Source organism: Acartia tonsa, chromosome 7, assembly GCF_053477335.1.
Source record: "Acartia tonsa isolate MP-2025a chromosome 7, ASM5347733v1, whole genome shotgun sequence".
Taxonomy (NCBI): domain Eukaryota; kingdom Metazoa; phylum Arthropoda; class Copepoda; order Calanoida; family Acartiidae; genus Acartia; species Acartia tonsa.
In genome coordinates this window covers 1,544,736-1,562,611 of record NC_137266.1, presented here as the reverse complement: position 1 = coordinate 1,562,611, position 17,876 = coordinate 1,544,736, and the positions used below count along the sequence as shown (strand labels likewise).

The following is a 17,876-nucleotide window of genomic DNA, read 5'->3' as shown; positions in this document are numbered from 1 at the left end:
ATAGTTCAAATTTTTGTTGCTAGGTGTCTTTCACTTTTTAGAAATTTTTTTTTTTTTTAAATATTGTCTAACTCTACAATTTCAATTTTGTTTCTTGGTTTTTTCTAAGTACAAAAATGATCTGTACAAAATTACAAAAAAATAATACAATAGTACTTATTTATGTTTTGTATAATTTTCATAATAAAAAAAAATTCTACCTATACTACACTGTTAAAAATAATTTTTTTTTTTAGCATCAGATGATACTCTATATTCTTCACATTAATGTATAGTATCAATCCGTACGTAGTGAGAAAAAAACGTCATTACGAAACAAGGAAGTTTTCAATGCATTATTAAGTATTAGGTAATGTTTTGTGAAGTAACAGGTAGTACTAAATAATGTATTTGTCTGTATAGTATTGTCTAATACGCTCTTGGGAATATAATTCATTACGGTATAAGTAAATTTTCATTACGCTCCTTCGCAATTGTTATTACGCTCATGGAAATTAACACTCTCTCATCTAAACCCCCCCTCACTGTCGACTAAAATTTCTCTAACAAATTTTTTTCGCCAATCTTCAATCACTTATATATTATATTATATTAAATATTATTTTATTGTTATGTAAAGGAATTATAATTTATTCAGCATGTGGGTTTTAAAATAAATTTTTCCAACATTGGTGAATTAGTCCTAGAATTTTTGTTCATTCATAAGGGAATATTCATCACACAGAAATTGTCCCATGCGATGGTAACAGCTGATTTTACTACAGCTCCGATGGCGATAAATATTAGTGATTGAAAAAAATACATATAAAAATAAGTAGTAGTTTTGATTAAAAATTTTAAAATTGTTTTTTGTAATCAGTAAATTGAAGAAGATAGGATACAAATTTAAAAAAAGCATTTAAAAAAAAAGTATTCTTCTAAAAAATGTTATGTTTTTTATTACTTCAAAAAATATTGGCGCGCATATTTGTGTGTTCAAGAATACACGAATGCCTGATTTTTAATTAATGTAAATTTGTTGTTAGTATTATTTTAAGCAAATTCTTCTTCAAGAAGGTTAAGTTATAAATGTTTTAGGCGTTAAGATCTAGAAAATATACCTAGTTGGTTTTATTTAGATATCTTAAAATCACACGCTTCTCGCAAATTCTTTTCCTTTGCATTAAGTAGTTTAAGTTTTCACCTAACAACATTAAATACTAGCGGATGCGCTCCTAGTATCCTAAGTAGCCTAAAAAAAACTTAAAATTAAAAAAAAAAAAATTAAATAGCCTAAAACCATCCAGAGATTTATAAGATCCATCCATAAAATGGAGAACTCAATCGGGTCAGTAGTCATTAAATCTTAAGCAACAGACAAAAAAAACTTCCTACCTTATATCATAGTTTTAATAAAAATCTGTTATGGACGGCCAGAATTGTAGAAAAGCTTAGCCTATCTCCCTTTCTAGCTTTTCAAATTATTATTTTCACCTGTGTTTCGGAATTAACCAAATATTGGCAAAATTTATAAAAGGGCTACATTTCAGACAACCATACACTCAAAATGCCAGCCAAGAAACAAGAATTAAAATGGTTTGCTGTTACTTGCAGGTTAGGAAATCAGTTCTTTATGTACAAAGTTTTCAAAAAAAATATCAAGACTTTGAATTGTTACATATCGGTCCATCAATTAGTGAGATCCTTTGAAACACACAGACACTTTGGGATCTTTAATGAATTTTGATTGTCTGGTATAATAAGTTGAGTATCCAAACGTTTCAACCAGTGTTTTGGAGCCGGAGCCGGAGCCGGGAGCAGCAACATTTTTGGTGGAGCCGGAGCCGTATTTTTCGTTAAAAACGGCTCCGGCTCCAGATTAGCTAAATGTGATTTTTTAAAGTAATAATATGATTTGGCAACGGTCTATTTCCATATAATAAACTAAAAAACTATTGTTACTTTACAAATAGACACACATCCTTCTACTTTTATATAGCTTTAATCAAATAAAAGCAAAATATTTTATATTATTTATTTTATTTTATCAATTTCAATAATGAACAAAAATTGATATATTAATTTTAAGGGTAGGAGCCGGAGCTGGAGCCGTTTTTTTTCAGATACGGCTCCGTGGAGCCGGAGCCGCATCAAAATTAAACGGCTCCGACACCCTGGTTTCAACTATTAGTTATAATCTACAGAAGGGGTAATTTGGTGTATATTTATACAATTTTTAAATGAAAATTAAATAAAAGTAGGAGTTTTTTATTTAACGAATAATTCAACCAGTGAAATTTACGGCCCAATGTTCCCTTCCTCCCTGATGTAGTCTTTTTTAAAACCTATCCTATCAAAGGAAGTAGTTACCTTTTGTGTCTGTAGCGAAGGATCTGGCTAACTGCTGAACCGATATGGTTTTTCTTAACATTGAAGCTTCTTATAGTTCAAGGGAAGGTTTTACTATTGTTGGGTCGGATATCCGGTGTGGCCGGATATCCGGCCATTTTCAATATCCGGCCGGATACAGGATATTGAAACTATCCGGCCGGATATCCGACAATATAATTTTTTATATTTCACAACAAAAATCTTTTTTTTTTAAATTTTAAATGGCTTTAATTTTCTTATTATTGAAGCTAGAAGAACAATTTTTTCTGAATATGTTTATCTTTATGTAAATTTTATATTAGAAGTCTCAAAACATAAATTTTGGCGGTGGCAGCAGTACTTGGCAGCTGCCAGCCGCAAACCGACGATTGGCAGGTAAACGGCAACGGATTTTATGAAATTTTAATATGTCATGAAGATAAAAAAGTTTAAAATTTGAAATCTTCAATTAAAAATTTGCGGTCACAGGAACCGTTTAAAGATTTATGAAGACCTGGAGGTTCAGGACTTGCAAGATTATACCTGGAACCTGAAATCGACTTGAACACATATATTACATATGAGGATGTACGATTATAGGATAGTTTAGTATTAGATAACATGAGATGCTTTGTTTAAGTAAAAAAATATTTTTACTTTTTACCTGAATAACCTTACCAGATTTGCTGGCATCCTGTGCCTGCCAGGAAGGAGGTATTAAAAAATTTCAACTCTCAGTTATGTCTCATACCCATATTTCAAAAGTCACTCAGTTATAGCCCTCTACCTTTTATACACAGAAAATAGGATAGAAAAAAAACAAGGGGGGGGGGGGCAGGCATTCTACGCAACCTCCCCGCCCATCCTCCAACCATTAGGGGTTGATATTACAGATTGAGGGTAGTAATAGTTAATTAGATTTATTTGCTAAGAAGAAAGATCATTTAATAGTTACTTAATTTTTAAGTTTTAACCTTAATTTTATCCTATTATATAAAGTAGTAAGCTTTTATGTCTGTAGCGAAGGATCTCGCTGAACTGATATGGTTCTCCTTTAGAGTGAAGCTTCTTATAGGTCCCAGAGTGGTCTTAGACTGTTTAATTTTTATAAACAAATCGTTGTAAGGTTTTAAGTTATTTTTCTGCACTTTCATGTCCCTTCTAATATTCCTAGATACTAGGGACGCAGCCGCTAGTATAATATAAACACCAGTTTATGAAGAATTTTTTTTTGCGGGTATAGTCCCTTGCGTGGTAACGCCCCTTAAGGAGTGATTATTCGTATTTTCACAGTAGCTTTCCCCCTATTTCTAGCTCCTCGCAGGGTACTCTAACCTTGCGGGGCTAATTGCCTAACCCTGCGGGATAATCACCTAACCAAATATAACATAACCTAACCTAAAATAACCTATTAAAAGCAATTTTAAAAAGTCAACGAATCACCCCTTAAGGTGCGTTGCCACGAAAGGGACAATATCCTTTTTAGATACTTTAATATGTAGTAATTTGGCCGGTTATCCGGCCGGATATCTGGTAATTTGGCCGGATAAGTGCCCTTAGTGGGGCATTGCCGCCCCGCCAGTATTATAAAGTAGTAAGGTTTTTTTGTCTGTACCTTAAGATTTCCATGACCACATGAACTGATGGGAGTTTTAAATTTTATGGAAGCTTTTTATAAGTAGCCGGACATTTTTAGGCAAAAATGGCTCTAATCTTAGATTTTAATTTAATTTTCATGGAAAATTGTCTGTTTTGTTAATCCAGTGGGGTAGAAGGCCCAGGCTAACAAAACTGGTATTCATTTTATGATTTTTATTTTAATGTTCCGTGTAAAATTGTCTGTAATATGATGCCATACATGTTTTTTCAGTTGGGTTGACAACTGGGTTTTAACCAGCGGATATTAATCGGTTTTAAAGCCATACTATAAAAAAACCTAAAATTTGATGTGTCACAACATGTATATTGGAAAAAATGCACTTAACCCTTGCGGGCCATTCACCTAGCCCCCTGGGGTCGGTCCCCAACTTGCTGAATCATCTTAAATGATGTCCTTATTAATAGACACAGTGTATTTTAGTTAAAACCCTAAGAAAACACAATTTAAGGTAAGTTTCCACATCAATATATACCAAAAAATAAAATTTTTGGATTTTTTTTGCCATTTAGATGTAATACCTATAGGACTAGGCTTATATACCAAGTTTGAAGGGTCTAGCTCAATATTTAGACCATTTTGCTCACGGATTAAGAATAGATGTCATTACCCCCCCCCCCCCCCTTCTAATTTTTTACCACAACCCATTACCATATTAAAAAGCTTGGACGTCCTTGCGATTACGAGCAGATTTGGCCTTATACCCTTTAAAATTATTACATAATAAAAGTATAACACAACTGGAAATAAGAGGTCCTTAAAAAAAAAGAATTTTCGTTCAGGCATGTGAAAAATCACAACATGAACATTAGGATAAAAATCATAAAATTAATAAAGTAAGCCTGGGCCTTATATCCCTCTTGGTTAACATCTATGGGTCTAATCTCAAAATTTTTTATTTTAATAACAGCGGAAAGCTGTCTATAATACGATGCAATAAATTACTATTCATTATTACAAAATATGGAGGCACTTTTAGAAACCAAAATGAAAAGTCAAAGGAACTTCCATTTTTTTTTTGCTCTAGTGGCATCCACAGGAAATTTCGGACTCCTATCCCATGTGCCGAGCCGGGCCTATATAGAACGTAAAAAAATGATACAAAAATCATATGAAAAATATTAATTTGATTAAAACAAATTCACAAATGAATGTAGTTGGCAATAAACTTTAAAGGAGGATGTGGAAAATAACCATTTGGGCAGGGGGGGGGGGAGGGGTTTACTCGAGAAGCCTTAGAGCTAGAGGGAGCTAATTTTGGATTTAAGCTTCTGTAGGGCCAAAGTTACTTTTAAAATTACACATTTTATTTTGGGTCTTTCCTTCGTGGGGCTTGTGGAGCCAACACTAAAAATAGGAGTTATTTTGAAAGATATACCTAAACCTGATTTTTTCAAAGAAAACTTTTTAAAAATAACTGAACTAAGTTACCATTACACATTTCATTACAACCAAATCTGTTAAGGTTACCTAGTTTAGTTATTTTTAAAAAGTTTTCTTGTATTTATTTGAATCCGGTGGATAGGAACCGGTTCTCATCCATATGAAAAAACTATGTCTAACATTATATTATATCCAGCTTTCTTTGAGTTTAAAAATGTACAATCATAAGATTAAAACCAGTTTTTTTAGCTGGTCCCTTAGGTACCTCGGGGCTAAAAAAACAAGTTTTAATCTTATAATTGTACATTCTATATCCGCGGAAAGCAGTTTATAATACGATGCGAGAAATAACTTTTCTTTGTTATCTTTAATATAAGCTTAGAACTCCTATTTTTAGTTTTATGGGGTCTTTTCTCCAAAAGGCAAATGATGAAGGAAAGTCCCAAAATAAAATGTGTAATGCTTATTAATCAGGGTTTCAGATCCGCATTGATTTTTTGCGGATCTGGATCCTCCAAATTTGGTTAGTGCGGATCCGGATCCGGATCCTTGACAATGAAATTAAATCACCAAATTTTTCAAAAATATTTATTCTTTAATTTGAAGTCAAAAATACTTTTAATTTTCAAGTCTGACCCTAAATCTTAAAGATTGGCTCTCATCAAGAGATTGTCTGAGGTTTTATATAAATTTAGGTAGATTTTTCTATTTTTTCCGCATTTTTTTGAGTCCAAGGATCCGGATCCGGATCCTTGGACTCAAAAATATGCGGATCCTTGCGGATCCGGATCCGAAACCCTGGCTTATTTAGTTCAGTAATTTTGATAAAGTTTCTTTTAAAAAATTCAATTTTCTAAGTTTTACCTATACATTCAGTCACATAAGAGATTTTACAAAAAAGAATTAGGTTGATAACAAAAAAAATAAGCATACACGTCCCTCCCAAAATTTGATACCTAATGAATTTAATTTCCTTTAAGTGTACAAACTTCCCTCCCTTATAGTCGGTCCATCTGTCCAGAACGGATAGCTTTTTTGTTTGTTAATTTAGGCATGTATATAAGCATTACTGGTATGTCCGTACATCCATTTTTAACATGCTGATTTCTACATTTTACTAACAAATTTTTATGTGATCTAATTATCTGATTGATCTAATGTATGGTATACTGATTCCTGGGAAAACGCAAAGCAACTCTATAATCAAGTCCTAAAAATGTTAGTATGTCCATAAACATTATTCTGTATCAAGCAGTCTTTCATTTAATTTGCTTACAATTTGGATTATCCTCTTATACATTTATATTCTGATTGTTCAGTTTTGACACTATACATGGGTTAATGTCCATTTGTCCTACCATTTCTGTGCTTCACTTTAATGGATGTTGTCATTCTTGTAGAATATGGTACTACGTCAAACACTAGATACGTCAAACAGTAGATGCGTCAAACGCTAGACAGCCAAACAGTAGATGCGTCAAACGCTAGACAGACAAATGATAGATACGTCAAACGCTAGACTACGACAAACAGTAGACTTTGCCATTTCGCGACAAACAGTAGAATTTGTAAAGTGCGACAAACACTAGAAGCGACATACGCTAGAATTTAAACTTATAAAACATTTTTTCGTACATTAATACTAAATTTATATTTCTATTAATGCAGGTAGGGTAGTGCAGGGTTATTCCGGTAAATTTTTTGCTTCAACTTAAAAAAAAAAATTTCCCAAAAACTTTTTCCGGTTTTTAAGAGTGCAAATGAAAGATATAGCAATAACAAAGAAGCCTGTCTTGGTCCCTTTAAGATCTCGCAATTAGAAGTCGGTCAAAAATCGGTTTAAAGGGCCGTGGTTGGCCTATACTGGAATAACCCCACCAGTGGGGCTATTTCGTTCAGTTGACTTTGAGGGGGTGGAAGACCCCCTTAAAATATTTTTTTTAACATTTTAAACTATGAGTAGAAAGCTGAGGTCATTAGCTTTCTAACGGTACTAGTCGCATGCAGATCAGACAATTTTTTGACAACATTTTCCCCATTTTAAAAAAGTCGATAAAATTGCAAAAAAACATCAATTTTTTTCATGCAAACTTTTTTTTTAAAAATCGTACTTTTTATTATATGATTAGGTTTTTTTAAGCTTTATACATAAATTAGAGTCAATTTCTGATTCACAAGTTTTGGAATTTCTTTAAAAAAGTGATTTTTTCCCAAAAAATTTTTGATTTTAAAAATCCTGCCAGTTTTGACAGCAGTTTTTGATACATTTTTTCTTGTCTCAAATTGGCTAGTATTGACCTACAAGGGTGGTTAAGGTGTCTAAAGATGCAAAATTACATGCCTGACAATTAACTCGAAATGATATGGGGTCTAACTCTAATATTTCAACACATTTTATGCAACAGGAATTTTGAAAATGCAAAATCTTGGATATGTACTCTAAATCTTGGAGATAGAACCCATATCCTGGGGAGTTTTTGTTAGGACATGCAAAGAGCTTTCTAAGACACCTGAAACACCTTTCTAGCTTAATCCTAGTCGATTTGACATAAAAAATCCCAACCTCGCAAAAATCGCAAAAACCCTCTCATACAAAAAAGATGCAAGGGTTTCATATGGAATTTTAAATCTTCTAGCGGTATTTCTAACCCCTTCTTACATGAGCAAATGCAGCTGATACATCTTCAGGCAAATATTTAAGGCGTTACTTGGGTGATATACTCTTCCCATTACTATAAAAATGTGTCTGAAAAATTTTTAATGTCTTTACAAATTGAAAAGCTTAGGCAACAAAACATGACATAATACAAGCAGTAAAATGACTAGTATTGTACATCACACAACAGGCAAGGCAATGATTAAAGCTTAGGTCATGCATTTAGGTTGTTTATGCTTCCAGATCACCCAAATTAAACATTAGGGTATTATACAGTTATAAATACAATAATAAAAAAGTAAAAAAAGTGACCGGAATAGACGATTTTTTTTTTGATGAAAAAAAAATTATGAAAAAATCAAGTTAGAACAATGCCTCCAATTGCAAATGATAAATGAATGCCATATCTTTCATTTTACAAAAACCCGGAGGTTGCTCAGCCGTTTAGCCGTTTTTTAGCTATTTTTAGGGCAAATCTGTCAAACTTTTTTGCTTTAAATCATGTGAAATGATAAAAAAAAAACATTTTTTAGATTTCTAGTACCAGCAACTACCGGCTAGAACCGTTTGAAAACGTTTTGGAGCGGGAAAAAGCATTATGTGGAGAGAGGTTTCGTGACTTATTTCTCTTGTAAATACCCAACAAATGTCTACACGGCTGAGCCGCCAGCCGTTAGCCACTACTTTTCCAACTTTTTCTTCGATTTAGGGAAAATGGACCCACCAAGGATTACTCATGCAAAAGGGGTAGTTTCATGAAATGCATTTGAACTTAATTTAGTGAACCGCATATTTTATCCTGGTTAAATGGTTAAACTACATTTATATGGCATATATTTGAAAAAATTTTAATTTTCTACCACATAGTTTTTGAAATATCAAGACTTGAAAATTGTCTTTTTAAATTGCATATATCACAAAAAGACAATTATCAGGTCTTGATATTTTAAAAACTACGTGGTAGAAAATTGAATTTATTTCAAATATATGCTATTTAAATGTAATTTACCCCATTAACTAAGAAAAATATGTTATTGTCCTTGTCTTTGAATCAGTAAAGCGATTCATCTGGGGTCATTTTGGGGGAAAATAGGGGAAGGCAGGCAATACTAATTCAAATTTCAATGGTGTGTTGTCACCTCGCTACAAACCCCTACCACAGGCACTACTTTAAATAATAATCACCTTATAATTTTATTCAGTAATAGGCAATATAATTTAAATTTCACAAAATTAGTTAAAAACCTTCTGGACCTATATGAAGCGTCACTTTAAAGAAGAAACATATCAGTTCAGCGGATAATGAGATCCTTTGCTACAGACAAAAATGCTTATATCATTTTCTTTTTAAGTTTTAAAAAGGTAAATTATTTTTTTTTTGTGGGGGGGGGGGGTAGATACCCTCCACAAAATTAGTTAAAAACCTTCCCTGGACACATATGAAGCTTCACTTTAAGGAGAACAATTTCGGTTTAGCGGTTAGTGAGATCCATTGCTACAGACAAAAAAGCGTATTACTTTACATAATAGGATTAATTCTAGCCTTTGTCGTATCTATTGTTTGTCGCCTTTAGAAAAAATCTAGGGTTTTTCATATTCTAGTGTTTGTTGCATTCTAGTGTTTGTCGTATCTAGCGTATGTTGTGTCTAGGGTTTGTCTGTCTAGCGTTTGTCGCATCTACTGTTTGACGTATCTAGGGTTTGACGTAGTACCCTAGAATATACATCTAATATCATGGAAAAATCTAGATTTTAAAATTTTTGGGTTCTATCTCTAGTGTTTTTTTTTTAAACAAAAGTTTGAATAGTTTTTAACCACCAACCCTTTCTCCTTCAGATTAAGGGGTTTTGAGGTTGGGTGGAGGGTCAATGATATTTCAAAAGCTACTTTAGGCCTACAAAAGTTTATTACTAAGGTTTGATCCATGTATCAGATGTGGTATATGAGTAGTACACACTAGTATAAAATAGTATTAGACCTACTAATGTTAAATCCAAGGTTTGCTCCATGGTTCTCAAGTGGTTTCTAAGTTATACACCAGCCTCCCACCTCCTTCCTTTGCCATAGGAGGGTTTGGGGGTGGGTGTGAGTGGGGGATGAGCAATATTTATAAAAGTATTAAACACCAGCCTCACAGCCCCCTCTCAGTTAAGGGGGATTGGGGGTGGGTAGGTAGTCAATGATAGTTCTGAAAGCAACTATAAGCCTACAAAAGTGTTATCCTAAGGTTTGCTCCATTTATCTCAAGTGGTTACTGAGAAACACCCTATAGTAAAATCAACCTGCCCCCCCCCCCTCATTTTAGAGGGTTTGGGGTTGGGTGGGTGGTCAACAATATTTCTAAAAGCAACTTTAGGCATACAAAAGTTTTATCCTAAGGATTTCTCCATTTATCTCAAGTGGTTACTGAGAAACACCCAATAGTATAATTTACCTACCCCCCCTTCTCCTCTTAATTAAGGGTTTGGGCGTGGGTCAACAATATTTCTAAGAGCAACTATATGCCAACTAAAGTTTTATCCCAAGGTTTGGTCCATTTATCTCAAGTGGTTACTGAGAAACACCCAATAGTATAATCCACCTGCCCCCCCCCCCCTTAAATTAGGGGTTTGGGGGTGGGTTGGTGGTCTATGATAGTTCTAAAAGCAAATATAGGCCTACATAAGTTTTATCCTAAGGTTTGCTCCATTTATCTCAAGTTGTTTCTGAGAAACACCCTATAGTATAATCCACCCGCCCCCCCCAAAAAAAAAAAAAAAAAAATTGGGGGGGGGGGGTGGGGTGTCGACGATAATTTTAAAAGTAACTTTGGTCCTATAGAAGCTTAAATCCAAAATTAGCTCCCTCTAGCTCTAAGGGTTCTCGAGTAAAAAAGGTATACGAACAAAAAATATGTTCTTTCTTGATTTAAACACAATAATTGGCATAAAATATATCATCCTAAATGTTAAAATCAAATATAGAATCTATTTTAGAGTCAATATAGTGCAAAAAGTAACCAAGTATGAAAATCTGAAGAAAAAAGTTCTTTTTGCTTTTTATATACATATCACCTAAATGTATATAAAATTAGTGATAAAAACTATAAAACATGTTATAATTTTTTTAATCACTGTCATCGATTAAATTGCACTTTTAGGTTTAAGAATTACCAAAGTAGTGCAGAAAAACTCTTTTTATGGAGTAATTAATCAAAATAAATGCCAAAAAAATAACTACAAAATGGTCTACTGCATTATAAAAAACGCCTAATTGTTTATTTGAATTTATTTTGTTAAATATCAAGAGTTTTTATGTGCTACTTTGGTAATGAGTAAACCTAAAAGTGCATTTTAATCAACGATAGGATTTAAAAGAGTAATAACTTGTTTTATAGTTTTTGATCACTAATTTTATATACATTTATCTGATATGTATATCAAAATCAAAAAGAACTATTTTTTTAGATTTTCATACTTTGGACAAATGTCTTGGTTACTTTTTGCACTATATTTACTCTAAAAAGGATTCTGCATCTGATTTTCACATTTAGGATGATAAATATTATTTTATTGTCTTGGCGTTATCCTCTTAGAAATTTTTGTTTAAATTTTTTTCAATTTTGTACCCCCCCCCCCCCCCCCCCCCCCCGACTACCAACGACTATTTTAAGTTAGGTTAGGTTTTAGGCTAGGGAGCCGAGCGCTGCGGCTAGGCAGGCAAGGGGGCCGAGCGCTGCAGCTAGGCAGGCTGGGGAGCCGAGCCCTGCGGCCAGAGTTCATAGTTCGCTGTCGGGGGGGGGGGGGGGAGGGGGGTGGGTACTCAAATTTTCAATATTGAAAAAATTTTCTAAGATAAAATACCTCTCTTGTTAAGATTGGATAAAAAAATCTTTATGGTCGAGACTCCATAACTGTGGGGGGGGGGGGGGGTTAAATGTGGTGACTTGTGCCACGACATACCAGCAATTTTATTTTGGATGCTACTCCCTTAGTTTTAAAGATAATTACTCCAAGTTTTGGTATCTTTCGAAAAAAAACGGTGGTTGGACCGCAATTTTCCGTCGCCGCCAAAAAAATTTTTTTTATTGCATTTCCTGCGAATTAGGCAATTTTGAATCATTAGAGATCATGTTATTTTTTTCAAAAATTTTTCCCCTTATAATCAACCCTGCGGAGGGAACTTAGTCATTTTTTCAAATTTTCGTTAATCAAGGTATATCTTACATTCAGTGCCTCTCCTAAGCTTTCAAAGATATTTAAACAAAATTTTTTAGGTAGGTCAGTACAAAATATTTAAATAAAAAATGGCAGCGGTACCGCCGCTCCCGCCGTCATTTTCCGCCGCCGCCGCCAAAATTTTTTTTTGCATTTCTTAAATTCAGTGCTTCTCCTGTGCTTTTAAAGATATTGAAACAAAATCTTTTACGGTAGGTCAGTAAAAAATATTTAAATAAAAAATGGCGGCGTTTTCTGCCGCCGCAGGATGGCTTGTAAGGGGAAAAATTGTTGAAAAAAATAACATGTTCTCAAATGATTCCAAATTGCCTAATTCGGCGAGAAACGCAATAAAAAATTGTTATTTGACGGCGGCGGAAAACTGGATATATCTAGATAAACGAGAATTTTAAAAATATTTTTTACTGACCTACCTCAAAAGAATTTTTTTCAATATCTTTAAAAGCACAGGAGAAGCACTGAATTTAAGATATACCTGGATAAACGAGAATTTGAAAAAAATTTATCAGGGGAAAAAAAAAATAACATGGTCTTAAATGATTCCAAATTGCCTAATTCGGCGAGAGAAGCAATAAAAAAAATTTGGCGGCAGAAAACGGGGATGGACGGCAGGAGCTGCGGTACCGCCGCCATTTTTTATTCAAATATGTTTTACTGACCTACCTAAAATGATTCCTAATTGCCTAATTCGGCGAGAAATGCAATTAAAAAAAAAATTTGGCAGCGGCGGAAAATGGCGGGGTACGGCAGGAGCGGCGGTCCCGCCGCCTTGTTTTTGAAAGATACCAAAACTTGGGGTTATTAGTGACCCAGCCCAAAAGATTTTACCCAATTATCTCTAAAACTAAGGGAGTAGTATCCAAAATAAAATTGCTGGTATGTCGTAGCACGAGTCACCACATTTTAACCCCCCCCCCCCCTTTTTCTCATTAGATTTTCATTGATCGCTTATGATTTTTTCAATATTCATACATTTTCAACTTTAAAAGAATTAGAAAGTGCAAAAGTAAGAAAATTTTGTAGTAGAAGAACAGTTTCATTTAGGTATTTTAATATTAGGCGCTTCTCGCAAATTCTTCTCCATGTAGTTTAAGTTTTCACCTAGCAATATTAAATATTAAGAAAAATCCCATTTCTCGCTTATTCGTGTAAGTTTTAATTAGGTACATATTCTAGTTTGGATTCGAATGATGTGTGAGTGTCAGTGGTTCTTTCTATTGATAACACTATTTTTTAGCCAGTGTCTTCGGCGTCTCGAGACAAAAAAAATTGGTTTTAATTTTATAATTGTACATTTTATATCCTCGGAAAGCTGTACATAATACGTTGCAAGAAATAATAAATATTCTATTATTTAGGACGTTCCTGGGTTGCCCATCAAAGTAGTGGGCGAAACAAGCAAGACTCTACTGAATTTAAGCAGTTAGTATACAGGTATACTTACTCTAGTATGGCTTCGAAACCGATTTATATCTACTGGATTAGAACCGGTTCACAGCCAAATCATTAAATCATCGTATTACAGACAATTGTCTATGAATATTAAAATAAAAATAATAATATCAATACAAGTTTTTTTTATCTAAAGAAATTAGGCCTTTTCGTGGCTAACAAAACTGGTTTTATTATTATAGTTTTTTATTTAAATATCAGCGGACAGCTGTCTATAATACGATCACAATGTTTCGAGAATTCTAATATAAAACAGAAACTCATAATTCTGTTAATTTTGCTTCAATTTAGGAATTTTTTTTTAATAAGAGATGGCAGTCTGTCAAATTTTTGGACCGGATTCTAAGTCTTACAAGAATTCGTCCATAAAATGGAGCATTCTTGCGGATTCCGGATTCTAGCAATATTTTAAAAGGCTTTTAAAAAAGGGGGGGTTTTCAATGCAACCATCTCGTAATCAATGTATAAATGGCACTTAGAATTCGAATTTTGATCTAAAATTTTGCATGAGTAATCCTTGGTAGGAATATTATCCCTAAATCGAACAAAAAGTTTAAAAAAAATAGTTATTTCTCGTATCGTATTATATCCAGTTTTCTACGAATATAGAAATGTACAATCATAAGATTAAAACTGTTTTTTTTAGCCCCGTGGTGCCGTTTATAATACGATACGAGAAATAACTATTCTCGTATACATTCAAAACCGATTCTAATCCGGTGGATTAGAACCGGTTCTCATCCATACGAAAAAACTATGTCTAGCATCGTATGACATCCAGTTTTCTACGAATATAAAAATGTACGAGCATAATATTAAAACCAGTTTTTTTAGCCCCGAGGTGCCAAAGTCATTTTACATTTTTATATCCGCGTAAAGCCATTTATAATACGATGCGAGAAATAACTATTTCAAATATTTTTAAGGTTTCAAGAATGATGATATTGCAGCAATTTGGCTGGAGGTTTAGACCTCAGATAAGTATTTTATTATCCCAATAGGGGGAGGGGGATGAGGTGTAGGGCAAATGTTAGTAAACCTTAAACAAGTAGGACCATATGTAAACCTGCGGCCTTTTTTCTCTCTCTCCATATCTCGTTAAATTAAACTGTTTTAATTAATTTTATTTTTTGTCCAATTTTTTTTTGCCTAAAGATTCTTTGTGTTTTTTCTTTTTAGGTTACACAGGAACAATTGGCATTTTCATTCAAGAACAGTTAGCAGGTAAACAATATCTATAAAAGTGCTTTTCGTCAAAGTACCAAGTGAGCACCCGTTAAACCCCTACCTCCCACCTTATTTTAAAAATTTAAATAAGCATGGATGTAGTTTTCTTTATTTATTATTGACCCCTGCGGGGAACCCTTACCCTACAGGGATATCCTGCATGTATTTTAACGTGAAACACTTGGAATTTTGAGGGGAACCACCTGAAAAAAAAGTGGCTTCGCTTATATTATACTTTGTTGATCCAGGAATCAGTATACCAAAAATCAGACCGATTGGATAATTAGATCACATAAAAATTTGTTGCTATAAAAGTAAAGAAATCAACATGTTTAAAATGGACGTACGGTCATTATGGTAATGATTATAGAGTTGCTAGGCTTTCTAAATCTTTCCTAACTACTAAAGGAATCACCACGCAAAATTTAAAATCGATAGGACAATTCTAACATGTCTAAATAAACGAAAAAAGCTATCCGTTACGGACGGACGTACGGACGGACCGACCCTAATTATAGAAAAGCTTCGCTTTTAAAAATCAGACCGATTGGATAATTAGATCATATAAAAATTTGTTGCTATACGGACGTACGTACGGACATTCCGATAATGATTACAAAAAAATGGTACCTAAATACTATAGGAGTCATCAAGCAAAGTTTAAAATTGATAGGTCAATTCTAACATGCCTAAAAAGCTATCCGTAAGGACGGACGGACGTACGGACAGACCAACCATAATTTATAAACTAGAAGCACAAAAATTGTGGATGGGAATACGTAGAAGTAGATTTAAAGTGTATTTATTAAAATCAAGAATAGATTTATTGGAGAAAAAAACAGGAAAAAGTTTTAATAAACACCAAAGATATGGGGAAATACGTCAAACATGTAAAAATAGCCAAAAACCTGCAAACGGGCAGTCTGACTATCATTGTTGTCTTCTTCAAACGACAGGTAATTTAATTTTGATATCTTTAACTGAAAAAATTTCGAAAATCGGACCATAAACACCAAAGATATGGGGAAAAAAATGTGAAAAATATAAAAATAGCCAAAAACCTGCAAAAAGGCAGTCTTGACCGTCTTTGTTGTTTTCTTCAAATGACGGGAAATTTAATTTGGATATCTTTAACTGAAAAAATTTTGAAAATCGGACCATAAACACCAAAGTTATGGGGAAAATTTGGAAAATATAAAAAATAGCCTAAAACCTGCTAAAAAGCAGTCCGACCGCCATTGATGTTTTATAATTGTGCTCCTTAATGATGGGAATGTTGTCAAAAAATTTCAGCTTTCTATCTTTTGTAGGAGCCGAGAAAATCACATTTCCCCCAATTCATTAATTACGGACGGACGGACGGACAGACGGGGACGGACGGACGGACGGACGGACGGACGGACAGACGGACGGACCGACGGACCGACATTGTGAATTATAGAGTAGCTTCGCTACTAATAAACAATTCTGCATCGTATTGATTTTTATGCTAGAACATAGGAAATTATACTATATAATAATACACATTTCTGTACCGTATTCTCCAGTGCCCTAGAGCGTATGAAATAGTACTAAATTTATAAACATTTCTGTGTAGCGTATTCTCCAGTGCCTTAGAGCGTATAAAGTAGTACTAAATTTATATACATTTCATTAGCGTATTTTCCGATACCCTACAACGTATAAAATATTACTATTTTAATATACTTTTCTACAGCGTATTCTTTATTACCCTAGAGCGTATCAATCGATACTAAAAAATGTTGTTATTCTATATCGTAACAATTATTGTGTTATACAGTATTACATAGTGTTATATATTAATTATATAGCTGTAGCGTACTGTCGGGTCCAATACTCTCCAGAGTATCATTTGATACTAAATAAAAAAATTATTTTTAACAGTGTAAGAACAACCTGGAAAGACTCTTAATCTTATTATATAAAGTAGTAACGATTTTTTTGCCTAAAGCTTAAGATTACATAGACTACTGAACTGATTGAATTCTCCTTTTAAGGGAAGGTTCACATAGGTCCTGTGATGGTTTTATGCTATCTTATTTTTAGATTTAAGCCCCTAGATGGTAGAGGCTATTTTTATGTCGCCTTATTTCACTAAAAGGGGGGCAGCTGCACATAGGCGTCCAAGGGGGGGGGGGGGGGCTGGCAATGGGGTGATTACCCCCCCAAAATGAATTTGGGGGTCACCCCCAAAACTTTGGATTTTCAATTTTTACCCCCCCCCCCCAAAAAAAATACCTCTATAAAATAAAGATTACCCCCCCCCCCAAAAAAAAAATTTGTTTTTTCAAAATTTTACCCCCCCAAATAAAAAAGCTTGGACGCCCCTGCTGCAAGTGAATAATAACAAGCATGACAACAGCCATAAAAGCTAAGCTCTGAAATGGTAGGACAGACGAACATTAACCCTTATAGAGTGTCAGAACTTTATTTACAAAATAAAAATATAAAAGTTTTGAAAAAAATATATGTATATTTGTTGCAAAACTTATTAAAATACAGAATTCTGTTTAAGGACATACTGGCATTTTTAGGACTTGATTACAGAATTGCTTTGCTTGAAATCTTGGTACCTTATTGTAATAGGAATCAGTACTCCAAAAATCATATCTATCCGATGATTATATAACATAAATATTTGTTGTTAAAAAAGTTAAAAATCACAATGTTTAAAATGAACATACGGACATTCTGGTAACGATTATAGAGTTGCTACGCTTTCTAAATCGTACCTCCGCAGGTATCATTTTGAAAAGTTTAAAATCAATAGGACTATTATAACTTGCCTAAATTAACATAAAAAGCTATCTGTTACGTACGGACGAACTACGGACTGACGCTAAATATAGAAAAGCTTCTCTTTTAAAAAGATATACATAGAGAAATATAAAAGAAGAATTCTATTATATAAAG

At 33.6% G+C, this 17,876-nt stretch overlaps 1 long non-coding RNA gene across 1 annotated transcript; it reads left to right on the top strand.

Annotated features, from left to right (window-relative positions):
• Positions 1–985: 985 nt before the first annotated feature.
• On the top strand, positions 986–14,696 carry LOC145324646 (uncharacterized). The gene is made up of 3 exons (XR_013881294.1): positions 986–1,593; positions 13,622–13,697; positions 14,642–14,696. It is a non-coding gene; the product is annotated as an uncharacterized LOC145324646 (long non-coding RNA).
• The last annotated feature ends 3,180 nt before the right edge of the window (positions 14,697–17,876 follow it).